Below are 22587 nucleotides of genomic sequence, written 5' to 3'. Positions count from 1 at the left end.
TTTTTAACTAAGTGTTAAAATTTGAAATGCAAAATCATAAAATATAAAATATAAGAAGTAAGAGAACCTTCATTTGCTCGTACAATGACACGTAATTAAGTGAGCACGTATCGTGTATAAAATATTACATTTTACATCAAGATTGGGCGTCACAAATATTCCAGCGCACGGGGAGCACGCGAACTACTGGCGCCAGCAGTCCGCTCACTCGCTCCGAGTGTTTTACGAGTTCCGATAATTCCGCGCTGTCCATCACCCCGTCCAGTGGCTTGACATCGATGAAAATCGAGGTGTGGAAAGGAAACGGGTCGACGGGGTAAGGCACTATCACCGGCGAGGACTTTTGTCGCTGAAAAAGCCACGATTGATGCCACCACTTGACGTTCTCCACAGTGCCACGGTACTTCTCTTTGATTCCTTTTGCGCATCGGACGTACTTTCCATGGGAATATATCGAATGGGACATCCTCGTCACGCCAGCCGCGCGAAAATCCGTGGAAAAAAGGCAGCTCGCACGCGTAACGAGAAAAGCAATCCGATGAGAATTGCGTCGCGAGCAAAGAGTAGCGGGCGTCATCTAATTACATCGATCGCTGACGATCGACGCTGGGTGCACGTTTGCGTTTCGTTAACGAGGATCCCACCTACAGCCAGCTCGGTACACTAATTAGTACCACCGTGACTCGACGCGACTTTCAGCTCGCGTTTCTCTCGAGTGTATTTTTAATACACGCGCGCGCGCGCCTTTGAAAAAGTTCGAGAGGAGGTATCGAGGAATATTTTATCATTTAACTTCGTTCGTTCTGCGGTTCTTTCTCCCGCGTCGCTCACGCATTTTCAGGTCTGAGTCCCGAGTAATGCGGAAAACGTAATTCTCAAACTGTGCCGGGAAACGCGTTGCGCTACAATTTTAGTGAATAGATCGTTTGGCCGTGCCGGGGGCCATAAGTGGCACTTTCCCTTGAATGGAACCGGGCGTATGGAACGATCGAACAAAATTTCGAAGAACGACACTGCCAAAGGGAACAAGTGCATCTCTCGATATTGCACTCCGGTGACGGGGCGAATTTTTACTAGCGGATCACGGAGCCGAAACTTTCGTCGTTTAAGGGGTCACCGCTCTGTAACGGCACCGAGAATAGATGTGTTTTCAGAAAATCTTTAGGAAGAAATAAGACACAATTTTAGAATAATATTTTATATAACTAACTATTGATACTTTGTTGGATGAGTACTATAAATGAATCATTCCTTTTTTAGTAGTAAAATATTTTTAATCATAATTTGCAATCTCGATCGATAATAGTTAAATTATAGAATAATTTTGTTATTTGATGTTATAAGTAGTTACTCCATATATAACCTAGTTAAAGAAATCTTTTAGGAAGCAAATTCCTCAGATGTTTATTTATTTATTGCTTCAAATCATAAGTGGCTTATACAATATATTAGGTTTTCCCAAAAGTTTCTTTCGCTTTATTAATAAGTAATACATGCACAATAGTGTATGTTTTATGTTACATTATCGAATTGTGCACGATTCATTTTGCTCCATTACTGTAACAACATGAATATCTATGAAATTAGATTGTCTATTTATATAAACACGACCACATAAAATAATTGAGTGCAACTCGCGAAAGAAACTTTCGGGACAACCTAATACAATAGTTGTGATAATTACAATTTAATCACATCAAATTCTTGTATTACAGTCTTCGAGATAGCTATGAATAAATTTGAATTCTTTAAAATCCGCTTCACTCAAAAAACAATTCCTTCGATATTCCATTCGCAGAATTCTGAACTCCAGAAATGTTACACGAACTGTAACCTGTGTTCATGGGAAAGGAGAAAGGTAACGAGAATACAGGATGTAGACTGCTATTAAAAAATGTAGAATGCCCGGTGAATCCGAAAGTCGGTTCATAGCCGCCGAATAACGGTTCGTCAAGGCCGAAGAAGAAAGTCTGGAAAGGTTGACGACTTCCTAGAGCGTCGCGTACCACTCAATATGCGGGCATCAAACTCTATTTAGTTAGCGTGATGCATCGAAATCCTCGAGAACTCTCCTCGTCGTCCGTTAATAATCAGAATGCTTCGTTCGCGTGACGAATAACTACCGGAAATTTTTTATTTCTTTTTTTTATTTTTCAAACGATCACGGATAACGAACGAATTTGCGAAACGAGCTCGACGTGCCCGAGCGGTAAAACTTTCGTCTAGGCTGTGCAATCATTCGAAATCATGCGTGTATTGTCAATCTCGAGAACAGACGACGATGCTTCGGTTCCGTCGCGACGAAGATCGCGTTCCTCTCACCGAAACCTGCATCCGCGACGCTCGTAGAAAGTTTCACATAGGTCAACTTTCACCATTCGAAACCTCGTCGATGAAGGCAGATGCACGCCGACAGGAAAGTTGAAGGTTAAGTTTACGATGACTGCGCACCTTGGCTGGCGACATTTAATTGAAACACTTTTGATATTTGGTTGAAGAGCTTCGAGTCGAGTTCGAATCGAAATTGCGTTCGTTTGTTTCGCTCTAGGGAGATGCTAATGAATATTTTCTGGAAGTGTAATACATTCTGTTACACATAGATAAGGATTTTCCTAGGTTATATCCTAAAGCTTCTTCTATAGAAAAATTATGTATTTTTGTTATATTTTATTATCGATATAACTGTTATATTTCAACTTTGATTTATTTACAGCATATTCTGTTTTTATTTCATTTTTTTTGTTCATATTCATTCCATATATTACCTAGTTAAAGAAATCTCTTAGAAAACAAATTCCTCTGGCGTTCCATTCGCAGAATTCTGATCTTCGAAAGCTGTATTCTACAAAATTGTAAAAATTCTTCTGCATCTCATTTTTGTAGATATTTCTACGTGACGTACTACGTATCGAAAATTCTCGTTGAAAGTGATCGATTTAACGCAGTATTCAAGACATTCTCGGTGCAACAACTTACGTGCTCAAGATTACACGACGGGCTATCAAAGAGTTCAGTCAAGCAAGAAATTATTGTACCAATATTCCATGATAAACCGTTCAAAGTCCCTTTTCACGGAGCTTGCACTCCGGACTACAGTAAAAATGTAAGCAATAAAGGAAGCCATATCGTAACAAAGAGCACGCGTGAATCCTTTATCGGGAACATCGACGAAAATCGTTTTCGTTTCTGAAAATTTATATAACGTTTTTCATTTCGCGAAAATTCGCAGCTATCGCGGAGTTGGTAATTGACTGTCGTTACTTTATCAGAATTAACGAACCAGCAAGACCGAACAATGAACCACTATCCGATTTTATTTCACCTTGGATTCAGCTAATTGATTGCTTTTCAGATATGAAGTGCTCCCTCATTTCTCCCGTTCAACGTGTTCGTATTAATTTCACGCTCTTGAATTCATTTTTATGGTGGAGGGGGCTTCATGCAACAGACATTAAATCGCAAGTCTATCGTGGTCCCGCATACAAAGAGTGCCATTTCAATATTTCCACGCGATCAATCCTGGAAATGTTCAAAAAGAAAGCGCATCCATCCAAAGCTATCTACGTCGATCCTACCGTGGGTTTCAGTTGTATAAATAAATTATAATTCTCATGTATTCGTGCAGTTGAACTATTTGAATACTCCTTCTACCTTCATACAAGCTTCTAGTTGAATAATAGTAATCATTCGACCTAACTGTCTACGTGCTAGTATAAATTAATAATTACATTTCCTGTACTCTATCGGTGCATCATGGTTCATTGTATGCTGAGCATCTATGTGTTGTGTAAATTGCGACATTCAGAGCATTGCAATTAGGATACTATTAAATTTAACCTCGTTCAGTCTAATTTTGTAAATTTTGATGCTACGTGTTACAGAATTATCTCACAGAGCATCCAAATATTAAGTCAAAACATTTTCCGAAACTACCCAAATAATAAAAGTACTCCAAACATTCAAGTACTTAACTCAGCTGTTTTCGAATAATGTACTAATAACGACAACTATGAACACAGTAAATGTTTTGAGGGTCATTAAACAGATATCATCTACCGGAGAAAGTTGTTAATCACAGAATTAGCTAGGTAGAAAAGTCGCTTAATTTCTCTTCTATTGCAATTACCGTGAAAATTAACAGAGTCTCTTAATCTCGACTTGTCGTCGCGCTTATGTTTCGCGGGAAACCTAACAGGAAGAATCGTTGACACAGGAGAAGTCGGTTCAGGAAGCCTCTGTTGCCTGCCAAGACGTGACTATGTTCACAACCGTGTCCCGGAACATTCGCACAGGTTTCTGCAAACGCATCGGGACGATCAAAAACGATGAAAGACGATTCTCACGCCGGAGTCGTGTACTCCATTCAGTCTTCGTTTCCTTCGCCTTCCTCCATTCCAGCACCGTAAATATTCTTCCAGGGTAACGCGGAGTTCTCGTGGAATATCAATAATGGCATCCAGAGAGCTTGCCAGACTTCTTTCGTCTAAGGATATATGGAAACTGTCATTCCACTGTTTTCGTTGGATAGACGCAAACTGATGACGTTCGGTTAACCCTTCCAAATCTGGCGCCCACAATTGAGGACGCAAAATTTAAAAATTACGTGTAAAGTGAAATTAGATTTAGATTTAGATTAGATGTGCACGAAATATGTAAATTTTGTCCGTACTAATTTTAGTCCAAGTTAACTCTAAAAATTAAATTACATTAGTACGAGGAAACAAATAATTCAAGTCAGAAAGAGCTTGAGGAAGGAATTCCAATTCCAATGCGCATTCAATAAAAGTGTCATGAAAAGAATTAAAACCTGAAGATTTATTTATTAGACCCCGTTTTCAAACAGGTTCACCGAACCCGTCTGGCTTCCCGAGTTTTATCTATTCTTTACCCGATACGACTAATTTCCCTCGTCAAAACAGTTTTATATCGTGCAATAATATCGTTCTATGTATTTCTGAAGCCATCATCGACAATACCGAAAGGGGGTCGTGTCGCGTATTTGTCTCGATTGTTATTCGCGACGCCGACGTAACGTTTTGCGACCTATCGTGATCGTTTTCGACATCGCGTTGGCGGAGCACCGTGCGCCAACAAAAAGCTCATTATCGCAACTCTCCAGATCCACTATAGCGAAAGAAGTTGCTGCAAAAATTTTAATTTAGTCCGTTTGGTCGTTTATTATTATGCCATCGCAATAATGAATTTGTAACGGAACACGAAACCATGTTATCATCTTGAAAATAATTGGAGTATGGCGAATTTTGATAGTAATTACTTTTTCAGTTTCCAAGAGATTCCAGTATTCAGTTTCTTTAATTCTTTCCCAAATTAAAATAGACATATTTTCATTTCAGACGGATGTGAGTGAGCTAAATTATTCCTTGGACTTCGTAATTAGTAGTTATAAATGAAGCTCCGGGACGTGGATTGAAAAGGTTCATTTATGACATTAACGGAAATGATAGTACGATTAACGTGTCGCTCTTTTTCTGTCATTTTCCTTGCAATTTTAAATGTCAAAGTTTCTGTTTAATTATCTATCATTTTCCAATAAGTGTCTTTCATATCTTTTAGAAATGAGAATTATTACGCATTAACTGGTGTCCTATTTACGAAGCGCGATTAAAAACTTATTTTGGCACATAAAACCGGTTCTCTTTTTTATCAGGTGATTAACATGAACCGGTTATAACTTTTATATTGTCTCAAGATAAGATAAAACGTTTCCACTAAACGTTCGAGTGCTTAATTGATTAATAACCAAGTTACAGCAAATATTGCATCGACTACGTTTTCCATTTTGGTTGCAAGACAAATTCAATTTACTTAGCAAACATTCGTGCCCTGACTACAAAATTTGTTATTCATCCTGAGTTTCGACCTTACTTCAAATTCTCTTCTGGAATAAATTAAATACATAATTCATGATCAATCTATAATAACGAAATCCTGTACTTTATTTCTCGTTATTGCATAAGATGAAGTATGAATAATACATTTAATTTATTTCTGGATAAGTGTTTTAACTACCCAATAAATTTCTTGTAATAAATATGTTTATCAATTATATGCATTTGAATTTTCAAAAACTCTAAAAGTGGATGATATATTCTATATCTAGAATTGGATGTCGTTTAAAAGACACGTTTCCAAAGTTAGACTATTTCATATAATGCGATTCCTGCTCGCACATTTTGGAACGAGATGGTGCAGAGTGCAAAGGGTTAAAATCTATTAGAAACCAACACAATTGCTAAATTACCATCGCACAAAGAACAAGATAATCCGTTTTGGTCACGTTTACCTTTCATCGCACACAAACATCCTACTGCAGTCATTCCCCGCATCCGTACCCCACGTAAACAACTATAAACCATCGATAATAAGAATCTATCATTAATTTCCACAATTTCTATTTACATTGTTAATCCTCCTATACAAATTACCACCCACGCGATGTTTAGCGCATAAACTGGGCAAATGGCATCGAATTATTCAGAGGCGCGTGTTCTCGGGTGCGGGAACGTTCAGAAACGGTAGCCCACGACCGAGAAGCCGGAAGTAGCCGATTGTTCGAGCTTGGAATGCCAAACGGTCCCCACCACCCCCATCTTTCCCCGCCCCCGTGAACTTTCCGTAGGAATTTCGAACGTGTTCGGTACACGTCCAATTCCCTCTGACATTCGGTACACGGAGTTCAGGGCATCGACGTTATCGATAACGGATGAGAAGCTTGGTCCACACCGCAAACTCCATTACTATGGTTAGCCTCTCTAAAATTAACTGCCGAAATTAGCGATCCAAATAGATCCGCATTCCCGCGGGCCACCGCACAAATTTCAAAGCTCGCGCTCTCTCAAGAATTACAACGGATCGATACAATCCTCCCTGCTCGTTTACGCTTGTCCTGCTAGAGCCGATATTGGACCTTAAGTTTCGGGGTTGTTCATTAACAGGAACGTCGATGTTTATAGCTTGTCATTCGACCAACCGATATTCGATTCCGATGGAGATAGGGACACCGTTTGATAGTGTAATTGAATTTTATTCGGCTCCCGGATTGAATAGAATCGGACCACCGAGAGAAGTGAAATGAAGAGACTTGAAGCGTTTAGAACTTGTGCTGAACATAAACAGACAATTTACTGTGATAATGGTGTACGTGTATCTTTTTGACAAATTTTTAACAGGCAATGCTTGAGAACGCTGCTATTATTTTTATATTAGGTGCATTTTATGTTTTTCATTCGAATGTATTACAATCGGTATAGTTGATATGCAAGGTTTAACAAAATTCAACATTAACAACTAAAAAGATCTTGATTTCTGGAATAAAAAATTGCTAAAAAAAAATGGAAGAAATAGAAGAAGCCATTGAATTTGAATAATTGTTAATTCCATAACTACAGTCGTTAATGAAATTATTAGAGACACTGAAGAATAAACAATCTACTTGAAAAATATTCGAGAGCACTGCTTCCTCAAAATAGAAGTCTTCTTTTTATAATCAGTGCTCTTAATAATTATTTTATCGTTCGTGGCCGTCTTTTAACATGAAATAATAAAAGTAAAATACTTCTCAGAAACAAGTGCTTCATTACACCAGCAATAGCAAAATCACACGCGTACCAAAATCCCACACATCTAAATCCCAAATATTGTTCTACTTTCAAATTTTCATGAATGATTCGTGGACTGGACAAAATATGTATTGTGTCTCATATTACCATTATGATCGCTGATTAAGATTCTATTCCTGGACCACGAGTTTAATTAATACGATTTTCGGAGGTCACGCGATATTCGACCAATGATATCACGCTTGACTTCCGCAGATAACGCGAATCGCAATATCGCGCCCGTCTATGCCGTAAAATCAATTTCAATGAATATCCAACTAGTTCCTTTGAATCCAGATAGGAAGGTATAAGTATCTGGAAGCGGAACTTCCGATACGACGAATTACGCGCTTCTGCTGCATTGATTTAGAAACGGAAACCATTCGTGGAAACATTTATTTAATTTTCATGGGCATTGGTCGCGAATCTTAGATATGCCACGGTGTTATGTAGAATATGATATCATACTTTCTACAACTTAGTGATTAGAATTAGCCTGATAGAGGTATCAAGCTTGACGTGTATTGAAAGTGTTGTGAAAGGCTGATATATATTCTCTCCAGCTATTTATCATCTACTTGAATATTTTTTTCTCTGCAAATAATTTGATAGATTCTCGAAAATCATACAAAGTTCATCGATAGGATTAATTTATTGAATTTTTTTGGATTTATTTCTAATAAAGAGAGAAAATTTACCGAAGAGAACTCATATAAGTGCTAAAACGTAAATTCTTGATTAATTCAAGAATTCAGTTCATCAAGGATTCCTGCACCTGTTGCTGCCAAATCTACGTCATTAGATATGAAATGTGACTGGGTTCCTGAGGGTTGATTTTACCCCTTTCGGAGTGTACTACAACAGTAAAAAGATAATAAATTATTTACCAATATCCTGTACATTTTCCAAATTTTAAGTCACAAATATAATAGAACCCAATCTCTTACAAACCTATCGCTGTCAAACATTCACAAAACACACACTAATAATAACTATGCTACCTAATAATAATTATGGTACTTTTATATTTCTTTTTACAATAAAATGTTTACAAACCAGATGTTTCCTAGATGTTTACAAACAATAGTTTTTAAAAGTTTTTTTCATTTATATTGAACAAATATGCGAGACTACTTCGCTATTGCAAAATTTTCGTTGAATACAAATAGAAGGAGCTTTGTATACTTGATTCAAGCTTCTGTATATTTTCACTTGACACGAATTTTCGTTAAATAAACAAACGACGACGAAAAAGGCTCACAGGGCGGACAGAGTGAAAGTTTTCTAGAAATTGTTTGAAATGCTTCGACACAGGAGAGCCTCGCGCAGAATTGTCTCTCTCGAATCCAGTTTCGAATCGGTTCGCCTAAAACAAATTTCTCGAGGAAGGGATCTCAAAGCGTATCGCTTGGAGAAGCTCCGCCAAGACTCTAAGGGGCTACATTTGCCCTGGGCGAACGATAAAGAATTCTCCGAACTTTTTTTTAGAGGTAGAAAATTCTTCCCTTTGAAAAATCACTATGTACGCTTTAAACTTCGTGCAGTTGCGCGTTATTTTTGTAAGCGTTACTTGAAAATTGATAAAAGTAAACCTTTTACAACCTGGTGAAGATTTACATCCCTTAAGCGGTTTCCTGAGAAGAATTTTTGCAGGAGCATGAACATCTGCATAGATTTTTATTTAAAATAAAGAAAGAAAAATATTTTTCTCGTCGAAAAAAGTAACTACATAATCATAGCTAATTTTAATAATTTTATATCTTGTAAAAGGGTGTTTTTTTAAGTATGCAGAGTTGTAATACTATTCACTCATTCAGTCATGAAAGATCATGAAATAGAAGACGGAGACGATCTTAAGGCCCCTACTAGTTAATCCACGTATCTCAACTGAGATAAACGTCACCTGTCCACTCTGTCTAGAATTACGTTTATTACCCTCGAAAATGTGCAAAGAAACTCTGAATCCCAAAAACGATACAGAAGTCCCGCCCACACTATAAACAAAGCCACTCAACCAATCCTAAACAATCGCAAACACTATGCAGAACCAAGACCTGTCGACCCATCCACTTAGGAAACGTCGATCTCCCGAAATTTCCAAGCGTGTGTAACTAGCCGAAGGTGCGGCCCGTTTTCATCGAGGCGATTAAAGTTCCTCGGGACCCGCGGATAGGTTGAACGTACCTCGTGCTGGAAATTCTGACAATCGAGCAGTCTCCCATGTCGCGTACACCGCAGCGTTTAACTCGGTCGACGCGAGGACGAAATTTCCCACTGATAAAACCCGTAAAATCCCGTCGACCAAGTTTCCACAATGGGCCGCGAACGGATCGATCAGGCCGCGCCGCGACCGTCAAGGTGTTACGGAGTTCACAAAAGTGTGTCAACACCACGCGTAAACGTCGCCGCCTTTCGTGTGTTCGGGTGACGTCGAGGCCTGGCACTGTCTGCCGCAACTGGTGAACAGTTGTCAACCGACGTCGCGAACGGTAGCTACCCATTCGAGGCGTTCCAAGACTTTGATCGGGGCGACGCGAACGACGCCTCGCGATAAGCGTCTGACGACGTTATAAAGTTTCCGTGAAACACCTTCGCCGTCCAAGGACAGACGAAACGAACGTCCCGACGCGATTAAGAAAGTCGTTTCGCTGAAACGAGATACGAGAATTCCCTATTGTGCACTCCGGATTGCCGGAGCGATAAATCATCGCGAGAGACGTTGCGAACGTAATTTTCAGTTGTTATAATCGTTTTGCGTTATTGGCTTTCCCTAATGCGATTTTTCTCAGAGATTGGTAGGTTCGTTTGGATTGTACAGGATGCACGAAGCAGGAACAGGTGTTTTTAAGATTGATTTTCTTGATAATGAAGTGTGGTAAAACTTCTGATTCAGTTTTACTGGCTTCATTTTGTTATTATATACTGATTACTACATTTTTACATTTATTTTATGATGTTTATCGACCGATATTAATTGTCTCCTTTTCATGGCAAGTAACACTTTCTTATTTATTACTGAAATAGTACGATCCCATTGTATGCTCCCATTATTATGCGAATTATGAAATATTATAGTATAAATATAATTCATATAACGCTTAAAATAAATTTTGTATAATACTAATGTTATAAAAATGAAGAATATTATTAAATGTAAGTACATGCGATCCCATAAATATTCATGTCGTTTATGTTTTATTATAAAACAAAATCTTAGAACCTATTTTGGAAAACTCATTGTATACGTCATTGTGACCAATTCATTTATATTCTTGTGACCAATTCATTTATATTCTCGTGACACGACAATAACAAATGATCTCCAAAGAGAATTTGGACAGCATCACAATCTCTGATACCTCGTCCAAACATAATTTCAGTCATTCCGTTCCGAAAAATCTGGAAAACTCGGACGACGCAGGATAAGTGTAACTGCTAATTAATCCCAGACCTGTTTCCTTTCCGCGAACGTGAATTATGCAGGTCCCTAATATGTAGTGCGGTGGAACCTTTCGCTGAACAATCCCTTGGAAATACCGCAACCAACGGTGTTTCCCTTAACCCAGAACTCGTCCGCGGACGGGGCTACCCAGTTTAGTTATCTCCGGCATTCAAACTGGCTGAAGCTCGCGTTACGTGCACCCGTGCTTTCGAGCTTTCCTGTCGAAACTACGCGCGTTTAACCGAGTACCAGCGCCCAATGGAAACGAGCTGCTATTAAGCTCGGCCCATTTGCCGCTTAAACGTTCGTGAGATCAGGGTTTCGCGACCATTCTCCAGTATATCCACGTTTCACTTTCGAATGCAAGTAATATCGATTCGAATGATACTTGAACGTCAAATGCCATCGACGGACGTCGTGTTTCCCGTTTACAGGGCTCGTTGTAGCCGTCACTGTACCTTCGAGGGCTTATTTATTTGATTCAGTGACATTACACCTTAACTCTTTCTCATCAACATATTTTTTTTTTGGTGGCTTTGGTCACTCTCAATAATGAAATAATGATTCTTTAAATATAAATGGTAATTTTTATTAAATGCCAAATAGACTTTACACGTTTATTTGGAAACATTAAACCTATCATTTAATTTAGACAAATTTCTGTAATAGGTACGAATATTTATAGGACTGACTGTATGTCCATATGCATAACATACCTAAATAAATAAACCACAAAATATATACTAGGATTATTTAAACAAAACTAAAAGGACCAAGTATCATACTTCAGCACCAAATTGGAGACACACAAACAGTAGGAAAAGTTCATATAAACCTACCCCCTCCCATCCACTTTCCTATTCAATATTGTTACCAAGTTACGGCTACTTTAGTGCTCGGGTAACCTACTAAACTATTCGTACAGAATGCTCGATAACTCGATATCTCTCATCCTTGTTTACCACTCTGTCGTGTAAGTCACTCTAGTTTCTCTAGGTTCTCTTGCTACCGAGCACTTGACGTTTCTGTAACATGTTAGAAGCTATGAATAGGTATTCGAACCAGGAAATGGTAGACACGCGCTTAATGTATGAGCTAGGTGAACGTAATTCAGCCGAGGCAAGACGTCTGCAGATCGATTCCCCAATAGACGTCTGTTGAATAAGAAAACATTTCCAAGATTTCACGAACGCTTCTCAGGTACTCGTTCGTTTAAAAAACGATTGTCAGACGGTGGTAGACCGGGCACCATCGAAACTTTTAATCGAGGAGAGTGGATCTTGAATTACGTCGACTTAAACGATAGTAATTCCAAGAATAGGGGAATGTCATACACGTGACAATGTGGATATCTCTTTCAGGGTTAATTTTTTGTCTACTTTGTTCCTGGATGTGTTTATCGTGAATTGAGCCGTTCATTGCACAAATCGATTAACTCCATAAAAAGTTGAGAAATGCGACGAAATAATGTACATTGTTTTTTAAGATTTCCTTTATAATATAAATTAAAATAAATATTGTAGACTGCATAAATACAGATGTAGCTTTTTATCTAACGGTGTATAAAATTAATAGAAAGAATAGCCAAAAAATAATCGTCAGTAATGTTACAATTTTTATGTGACTGGTGGAGTTAACTGGCTGCAGTCAATGAGCATCTCCTACCATGTTTGTTTTAAGAAGTATCTATCATTATTTCTTTCTAACCATAACGAGAAGCAAGTATTATGTTTCACCAAATGCTACCGATGTACATCGAAAGTACATCGAATTAATTTTCGCGAAAGGCTGCGTTGCAAACAAGGATATTGATATTTGTACAAGAACTGCTGCAGCAAGGTAAATTAGGTCAACCCAGGGATGCATTACAGTACCAAGCAATCGTGTCTGTGTTTGCTCTGCAGTCGTGTCCTTATTCCAATGCAAATTCCACCCAGACCTTTTTGTCACTCGCTATTCTCTGAGAGTAATTCTCACTTTTGTCTTTCTATCAACTCCAATTGTGTTATTATTTGTTTCGCTGTAATTATTTCACCACAAGGCACGTGTATTAATTTATGCTACAATAACAAATACCTACCTTAAAAAAATAATTTTCTTACAAATTTTAAAATTACCTGAACAAATTAGTTCCTCGCTAGATTATTTCTTTTATAATTTTTTCACAGTTCTCTTTTCTGCAATCATTTCATATCCTTCCTGAATTATTTTATGATTTCAATTTATATGGCCAACAGTCACAAAGTTGTATACATTTTCTGTTTCGTTTCAGAACACTGGATGTTACGCAAGTTACGAATAGATTCTTCAAATATCACGTGTTACAGGGCTCGTATTCACGATAAACAGAACAAATCGGCCTGCTTGCGTTTCCGTTACTATCGATATCCGCGGGACAACACTGGCTTCATAGTAAATCGAACGGTATGCGGCAGGTATACATACGTACAGCAAACTGCGACGTGACGGGAATACGAAAATTCCTTTTCCCTTCGTGTTCGCCTCGCGATACGACCTGTAACTGCCTGTGGAGATTCAAGGAAGCGACGAGCATAGGCCTGTGAACCGTTATTATTTGGCTAATGCCGCCTCTTGCTCCCCTAACGACAAGGGAATAAATGGTAACAGCCACCTTTCGCGAATCTGTTCGCTCCTGTAATTTGCGACGCGAGTATTTTATACGGCGGGAAGAGCGCGTCGAAACGGAATCTGTTGACCCAATAATGTCGCGATTTATAAAGCGCGATGAAATCCGGCGTTCAGCTCCTGTGAATGAGCGGTGTGTAAATCAAGAACTGTTGGAAAACTGCCTTCATATTCCTGTTTCGTTCGTCGAATGGCGTTTTAGCACTTTCGCAGCCTCTCGATTCTAGCGCGCGACCTACAACTGAGAAATGATGGTGCGGAACTTCTGGTACTAGGAACGTACCAAATTTGTAGAAAGACTAGTTTGAAAAGAATTAAATAATTTTATTTTAGGCTACGTTCAATGTATTTTTAAACATTTTTTTTCTTTAACGAAACTTAACTGTTTCTTCTTTAAAATTGAATGGTTTTCTTCAATGTAATGTTTGCCAATTTGTTTGTATACATACTTTTAAATTACATTAAAATACTCAAGGTTCATATTAAATCTTGGCGCCCAAGGCAAAACGCTTTAAATTTGCCTGGCATTGAATGGATTAAATGCTAATAAAAAAAAATATCTACGTGCATCTGTCACAAATATACGAAAACTTAAAGGAAAACGCCAGTTACTCATTCTGCCAACCATATTATTTTTAACCACTTCGTTAACTTTGACTTATATTAATCTTATCAAGTACCGTATATTGTCTTCGACATAATTAAAGTCTAAAGGGCTTTTTCAAGAAACGTAAGACAGTCATTAAGAATTGCAGTGGTGAATTTTAATTTGAATCAGAATTACGTGATCAGATTTAAATGGAACTGCAACTGGAACGTGTATTCCTCAAATAATACGAATGCTCCTGGCAATTAGTTGCCCTACGATTCCACAACGCGCCAAACGCAGAAATTTTCCAGTTAGGCGGTCCCGTTCGTCCCGGATTAAATGAACCGGTTCTATGTTTGCTTCTCGATCGTTCGTTCAATTCGCGCCAGCGCCGTTGCGTCGCTGTATTATCCGCGAGTCGAGTTATGTAGATCCAGGGCTTATCGCTCCACGATTTCCATTCTGCCTCATTATTAATTTCCATGCGTTAAGCAGCCGGAACTGGGATTAGTTGGAAACGTCGTTACACCAACCCACGAAACTACCTTGTTTCTACGGTGCTCTATTGATTTCGCGATATAATTATGCTTGCTGGAGAGGTGCTGCGAATAACAACGATGTCGGTGCTGTAAACAAAACCAAATTCAGGCCAAAGACACGGTAATTTAAAATATTAAATCGAAGGTTGGCAGCGTCTTGTGTTGATGCTCGTTAAATTGTGTCAATAGAGGTTACTGTGAACACGATATTTATTATTTTCGATAGGGATCATCATGACTGTTTTGAAAAGAAAAGTTGAGATAAGATGGCAGCGTTTATCTAATAATAAAAGAGATTGCTTTGATTTATGTAGATATGTGCACATATATTCTCTTCATTATTAAATTTTTGTAGTAAAATAAAACACACTCTTCGACTTTCTCAACATCATGAAACCTTCTGTTATTTATGCTCTACAATTATTGCAATTTGTATTCCCTTGCACAACCTCACCATTTTAATATATAATTAATTTAATCATCATACTTCAAGTCAACAAGTCGATGTTTGTTCTAGCCTTGATATTTATCCATTTAACATTGTTTTTATATTCACGCGTGAGACTTAATCGTTTCAGAGAAAGAAAAGTCAAGGAAATGGAAACGGAAATGGAAACAAACGTAAGATTTTAATCGTAAGTGTAATAACTCAATTGTATTATGCGATCAGCTCAAGGTTTAACCACGGTACAAAAGTTCCCTTTACTCCAGTTCCACTTTGGTTTTTCCTATATTTATTCTTCTGCCAGACGGACAACGCGCGCATGAATTGAAAAAGAGGAGATAAAGTCTTGCGCTACCGTTTCCTGCGACCGACCGTTTTATTTGTAGCTCAACCAAGAGCAGTCTATTTCTTGCGGATATTTCCAGGAAGGACGAATAGTTTTGCTAGTGACCGTTTCTTTTATAGCCAGCTGCTATTTCCTTATATTTCCTAATTAAACACACAGACAACAAATACACAAGAACCACGATATGTAAAAATATCGTATTTGTTAGCCCATTTCCCAATGAGGACAATCGTATGGCCTGTTATAAAGCGAGCAATGTCTCTTTTTATATCAACAATTTTATTTGCAACACACAGCGACAATTCAAGCATTTGTATTCTCCTCCTATTTTATTTCGATAATGTTTATAATATATCATCCTACTATGGGTTCTCTTTAGAATATAATACATTTGATTTATTTAGGATAAATACAAAGGATGCGTAATTAGAAGAAATTTTCTAAATTATGCATGTACAGGGAGCCATATAAACATTAAACAGGAAACAATGACATATTATATAGGTGTACATTATGAAAATAATATATGTTAAAGGCCTTAAGCAACAAGAATATTAACTCAAAAACTCTTTTTTTAACTTAGAAACTTTACACCCGTAGACATTATCTTTCGCGTTTAATCATAAACATGTATACTTCCGTTTAAAATAAAAGAATTAGACGTATTTCATCCTATTTGCGTTTTATAGGAAAGCAAAATCCTAAAAACCCTTTTCGATCACCTGATAAGGACCTGTAAGCGTTCAAAACGTAATGCTTCGACCTCCGCCGATAAAAAGGTCGCCGATGAACCGAATAAAGCCCCCCCAAATTTAATTTATATTATAGCGACCGTAACCCTCGTTCGCAGGGACGAACTTACCACCCGGAAACGCTCCATCCCGCGAAAAGGACAGAAAAGTTTCGTTCAACTCGTTGGTCCCGAGTTCGCATCAGTTTTCCGCGTTCGTAACTTCGTTATAACAAGAGGGAGACAAAGCGTCGCGGAAGACTGGTGGTTTTCCGGTGACGGTCGGAAGAAACGGGACGAGTTTCCCAGGGAAAATTTGTCGAACGTCGACGGAATTAACCGCGCACGCACGAGAATCGAAAAACTTCGGTGCCGTCGACGGAAGTAGACAGTGCCCCGCCGCATTTCGACTCTCGATTCGTCGCGATCGACGTCGATACTTCTCCCGAAGGATCGTCCCCCGTGTTCCGCGGACTTTTAAAGTTTCAGAAGACCGATTCTCCCACAAATCACATAATTTGTATGCATGAAGTCGGAATGCGGAGACGCGTTGCGATAGCGCGAACGGAAGTCGAGATTCCTGCGAGCGAATTCAGCCCGACTCGCTTATTGGACAGTGCCAATCCTTTGCGCTAGGAGGCTTCTTTTTAATATCAGTGCCGGGTAACTTCAAGGTAATTGTGTGACGTCGCCGGTAAAAATTATATGTGTTCTTTCTTTCATTAAAATTCATGAATGCTCGTCATTCAAATTTTTATTTCGTTAGTTTAGTTTGCGTTAGAATTCGACAGTCAATCCTTTGGAGCGCGAGGATTCTTTTTGATATGGACGTCTGGCAATTTTAAGATAACCTTGTGGGTGTTGTTTTAAACAAAAGGAGTGTTCTGTCTTTTATTAAAATTTATGAATGATCATGACTCAAATTTTTATTCGTTTATTTTAGTTATTGTGCGCATTAGGTATTTAGGACAGGTGAAAATGAGATAAACCTTATGAATTTTTTTTAGTGAAAAACTTTCTCCATTCCAATTTCAACCTTTTAAACATTTATACTTTGATCCATTATTTTTACAAGTTTTGGTCAAAAATTCATAAAACAAAAAATCTTTCTAGCCATTCTTGTAAGGCATGTACTTATCCAAGAACATGTTCAATGGTTATCAGAATACCTTCATTTTTTTTATCTGTATTGAAGAAATAAAACATTTCCTTCAAATGGGTAGAAAGAGTAGTTTCAGTCTGGCGCAAAATGTAACGATACTTGAGACATTTACTTTGCCTGACGACACATAAAATGTCGACGCCCGTGGCTGCGTTTCACTCTTATTAAAAGGTGCGAAGGAGGTCACGCGAGTTTCCACGGAAAGAAAATATGAATTCATGAAAATTCGTTTTATATCTTTGTTAAACATTAAAGAATAATATTCCTTTTACCCATAGTTAAATTTATTCGTCTCCTTAATAAAATAGATTAACGACTTTTTCAATTATTATTCCGATATAAAATGAAAAATGGATAAATAAATAGTTGATGATTCGGAAATATTATCCAAATCCTTTAAGAATCACGTTCCCATTGGTTCAATTCATCCGTTCCGAATTTCTGGTCATGCTCTGCTGCAAACATATCGTGCGAGTATTCCCGGAGACCATTATGTGCAAGGTCTCCATAGGATTCAGATCAGGACTTATAGCTGGGAGCTCTAAAATCACGACTCCGGAGACCAGAGGACCATTTCCTTATCGAAAAATAATTTCTTCGCCTTATGATGACCTACTAGAGACTGGACGATGTCTTTCCGATACTTTCGGTATCATTTCACGTCTGGTTTGTTCCGAATGAAAGCAATTTTGCACTTCGTTTGTTTCTCAAATAAAACTATGTCATTCTTTTGTCTTCGTATCTTTTATTGAAATTAACCATGTGAACATTTAGAAGTTCTTCTTCGGTAAATTAAAAGACGTGTAGAACTTGGATTTTGAGAACTAATTAGTAGCATAAATATTTCTAAATCCTTCTAGTGTAGAAAAGTTATTTTTCATTATATTCTAAAACGTGTTCTTTAATATTCTCTAACATTTCTCAATAAATATATTTTCCATAACATAGAATGAAGTATGTCAAGGTACGATACCAAGCTATTATAATTATTATTATAACTTCTGGCAGAGATGAAGGACGATGAATTTATTTTGCATTTCACTAAACTGCACGATTTTATCGTTGTCGATGCCAGATATATGACAATGACCTGTGAAACCAAGATTGCAATTGCTGCCTATTAGTAAATATAGCGTGACACAAATTCGGGTTGATAGAGAAAATAACGTTGACCGAAGTCATGTTAGAGGTCATGTTAGACAGACAATTATAGGATTTTAATTTTATTTCTTGCTACATGGCTCAGTGAAACAATAATACTGTACATACATGCACTGTAAACATAGACTATTAGATATTTCATTCTTAATTTTTGTTCTCGTTCGACATCCATATTTGTATCGTATTAAAACCTTCGCCTATAAATGTGTCTACCTTTCTCCTTTTTCGCGTTACTGTGAATAGAACATAGACAGTGAAGAGTAATTTTATCTATGACGACTGACTGTAATGTTTGACCTAATACGCCTCCACAAAAGATCTTTCTTCCTCCTCAGAGTTCAAACGTCTTATTCCGTTAGGATATGTAACCCAAAGCTATTAGATCAATATTTCAATATTCGTCTTATAAGTTTCCTCTAAGTTTATCTTGATTTTTGCTTATGCAATTATTTTATGCACTAATTACATTGTTTTACGTTTCATAGATCTATGAATATTACTTTGTTATGTCAGAATAACTGAGTAGATTAAAAACGTTTATAAATAATCTAATCTTCATCGCAACATTATTACGAAATCAATTAGTTTTTCATTAGAATTATTTGTGTTGTAAAATTCATAAAAGCTTTTTCAAAGGTAACCATAGAAATTTATTTTTAAATAAAAAGTTAGATACATTTCACACCATTCGTGTTTTATTAAAAGAGACCTAGAGCCCTTTTTGGAAAACGCTTTATAATTCTATACTATCACAGTGAGTACAATCACAATAGTATAAAGAAATATATTTTCGAAAGCAATGGTACAAAATTTTGTTGCTCGATAAATAATGGGCGTTTGTTTTAAATTGCGTATCGCGTTGCATCCGTTTCTCTTTACCTCACGTTAAATTAAAACGTTCAATGCGAAAGTTTTGAGCATGGGAATCGTTCATTCGCAAATCAATCTCTTTCTCTCTCTCTTTGTTCGTCGGTATTAGCGTATCGCGAGGGCTTATAAACTTTTGACAGTTTCAGCAGTCGGAGTGCGAGTAAACTCGGGTAGTCCTCCAATTCCAACGTTCGCAACTTCGTCGACGTCTTTTTGTCAACCAACTAATTCAACGGCGACCCTCATCGAAGAAAAATAACGCGATTCGTTAATGAAAAACTCGTATTTGATTTTTCCTTCGAATTTGAAGCATCATTTGGTATTTACAAACCGAACAAATTTATTTAATCGTTAGCCGAATGCTTCGTTTTCAGCATTTCATTTATTTTGAAACAGCTAAAGAGCCATTACTGTTTATTAATACCTAATTACAAATTTCCCACGAACACATTTCATCAATAATTAATACGCGGGAATATTACTTTCACATAAATAGTCGCAATAACAATCTGAAACTTCATGATGCAAGTGAAATTTATGTTTCCAAATTAATTAAACATTTATAATGTAAACAGTAACATTTAGTATGTTATTCTTTGTATATTTCAATAACCTTCAATAAGCTTAGTGTCTTCCGCTACAGTTCAACGAAGCTTTACTAGGTGAGGTCGCAAACTCCAATTTGGAAAGCTCTGAAATCTATTAAACCTGTACCATGCTGGATCGTAAATAGCTTGAATTATTTCCAACTTCGCGGAACATCTTAAATTACAAAACTTTGATCATTAAAAGCAAAATTTTCATTTCCATCTAATCGATCCGATCGCCGCGTTGATTAGCCACCCTTGTGCAGCGAACAATCTGCACACTCGAGCGAGGCGTTCCTGATGAGCAGCGTAAAAGAGAAAGGATGAGAGCATACACTAAGTCACGGAAGAGAGAAAAGTGAAGCACTGAACTATATCCTTTATGCGCGCATATTGCGCACTGTACAAATAAGACCTCTGACACAAAATACTTGCGGTATATTCTCCGTGTTTTAATAATTGATGTTTCACTGGAACAGAAAAACCCGATGAGTTTTACTCGTTGTTGAATATATCATACATCAGTTGTCTCCAACGGATGCTCTATAACCTGTAAAAAAAAAGAAGGAGAATAAAAATGGTTGGAAGTAAACAAGTTATTTATTTCAACGAAGAAGAGGAAGTATCGTCTATTGACGAAGCACGAATCGAGGGAAACGAAGAATTTCGTTCGAAAGACGGGAGCTTTGAGGGGCTGAACGGAGCGAGAAGACGCTCGCAAGACTATAACCAAATGAGTGAGGCGGACGAGGAGGAAAAACTGGCAGAAAGGTTGAAAAAACACGTCGACGAGCAAAGGGAAATTAATTACGATGCTTGCGGGAACGCCGAGAGAATTGTCAGCGAAGACAAACGTCAACAGAGTTTGTTTTTCTTTGTCGTTTTATGTATGTGCATAAATTCCTTCGCAACAGCGGGCTGAATACTGTTCAGAAAGAAAAGACACTTTCAGGGCGTATCTCTCGTTTTGAAGAACGACACGGAAACAGAGGTTATTATTTTTTGACGCAGCGTTTCCGTGTTCCAGCAAACTTGGTGCGTTTGCCAAGTTTTCTACATTTTCGGAAAAACCATGGCTCGAGAAATTTGTACGATGATTATTGTTACAACCATGTTTCGCGTTTACCTTTTTAGCTTTTAATGGACCAAATGTGTATCTGCGTGAATTTTCATTGCGAAGAGTGCATTAATGTTACAATACTCGTTATGTACTTGCAGGTTTTCCTTGGTTTTGGCTCTTTTTAATGCTACCTGATGGGGCGATGTAATTCTACCATATAGAATTTTTAGAATTATATTTTAACATTCTAAGATTAAGGAGATGTAGAAAAATTTATTTTTTAATAATAATGATAAAATTTCATAAAATGATGGAACATTATAAAAGTGAAAGGAATAAGATTGTTAAGAATTATTTATTCCATACATTTATTTACTATTCAACAGTTTTATTTAATGTAATTAAATTTTGTCCCAATAATTATTCAATAGGATTGATCTATAACTTTAACATCGATATGAGTGTTTATCGTTTCATCACTGCTATCGTCACAATCTGATAAACAATTCATGTATAAATATAGTAAATTTTTTCACTGTCCTAAAGACTGACTCCAAATTGAAAGATCTATAGCTACAATGATCGATGATAGCCTACTTTACTCTTCTCACTTGCTTTAAACAAACATGTTAGTTCTGCGATAGTCGAGCAATGCATGGCATCCTAAACATGCGTTTAAGAGCGATAATAGTTCAAGTAACGTATACGTGTCATCCACCCCTAAAATGATAGGGGTCGTAAAACAGCGTATCGCTCTCATTGAAAATTCCTTCAACACATCGACTTTCAGACTGTTTCACATGGAAATGTCTACAAAACGAAAATTTTGTCTCGAGACTATTGAAAATTAGATAATTTAACATTTCACACCTAGTATTGAACTTTTCTATTCTCACCAAATTCACTAATCCTATCCAGATTCATTTCGATTACCCCCTCACCTTAGAAATTAATCTTTTCAGTTCCTTAATAGAAAGCCCTGGTCACCAATTTCTGGGTGATGTGGCGACCAACGTGTTAAAATTAATTATTGAAATACATCAGTGAAAAGGTCTGTCGTCCACGCGTGGATGACGTGGCCATGAACGTGTTGAACATCGTCCCAAACGGAGTCACACACGCGAGGGTACCAGGAAACAGGGGTTCCACGCGAAGAGGATGAAAGTCGGTGTACACATACCTGGAAGGAAGGGAAAGAAGGTTGTCGGTCGTGGAAAGAAGAACGTGGGCCAGCTTCGGAGAAAGAGAGAGCCCGGAATGGAGACTCCGCGACGGAGTCACGGCTGGCATGCTGGCGGGAAAGAGAGGAAGGTCGACGCTGGAGAACCGAACCGCGGAACGAGAACGGAGGTGGAAAACAGCGACGAAACAAAGAAGAATCGAGGACTTGC

At 37.7% G+C, this 22587-nt stretch overlaps 1 long non-coding RNA gene across 1 annotated transcript in view; it reads right to left on the bottom strand.

Moving 5' to 3' along the window:
- Positions 1-10065, bottom strand: part of LOC128876529 (uncharacterized) — a 52300-nt gene extending 42235 nt beyond the window's left edge. Inside the window, exon 1 of the long non-coding RNA XR_008457059.1 lies at positions 9804-10065. This is a non-coding gene — a long non-coding RNA (uncharacterized LOC128876529). The remainder of the gene's footprint in view (positions 1-9803) is intronic.
- Between the last annotated feature and the right edge of the window lie 12522 nt (positions 10066-22587).

The sequence above is a fragment of the Hylaeus volcanicus genome, chromosome 1 (genome assembly GCF_026283585.1).
Source record: "Hylaeus volcanicus isolate JK05 chromosome 1, UHH_iyHylVolc1.0_haploid, whole genome shotgun sequence".
NCBI classification, from domain to species: domain Eukaryota; kingdom Metazoa; phylum Arthropoda; class Insecta; order Hymenoptera; family Colletidae; genus Hylaeus; species Hylaeus volcanicus.
The sequence above is the reverse complement of the archived record's forward strand: the minus strand, read 5'-3'. Positions and strand labels throughout refer to the sequence as shown.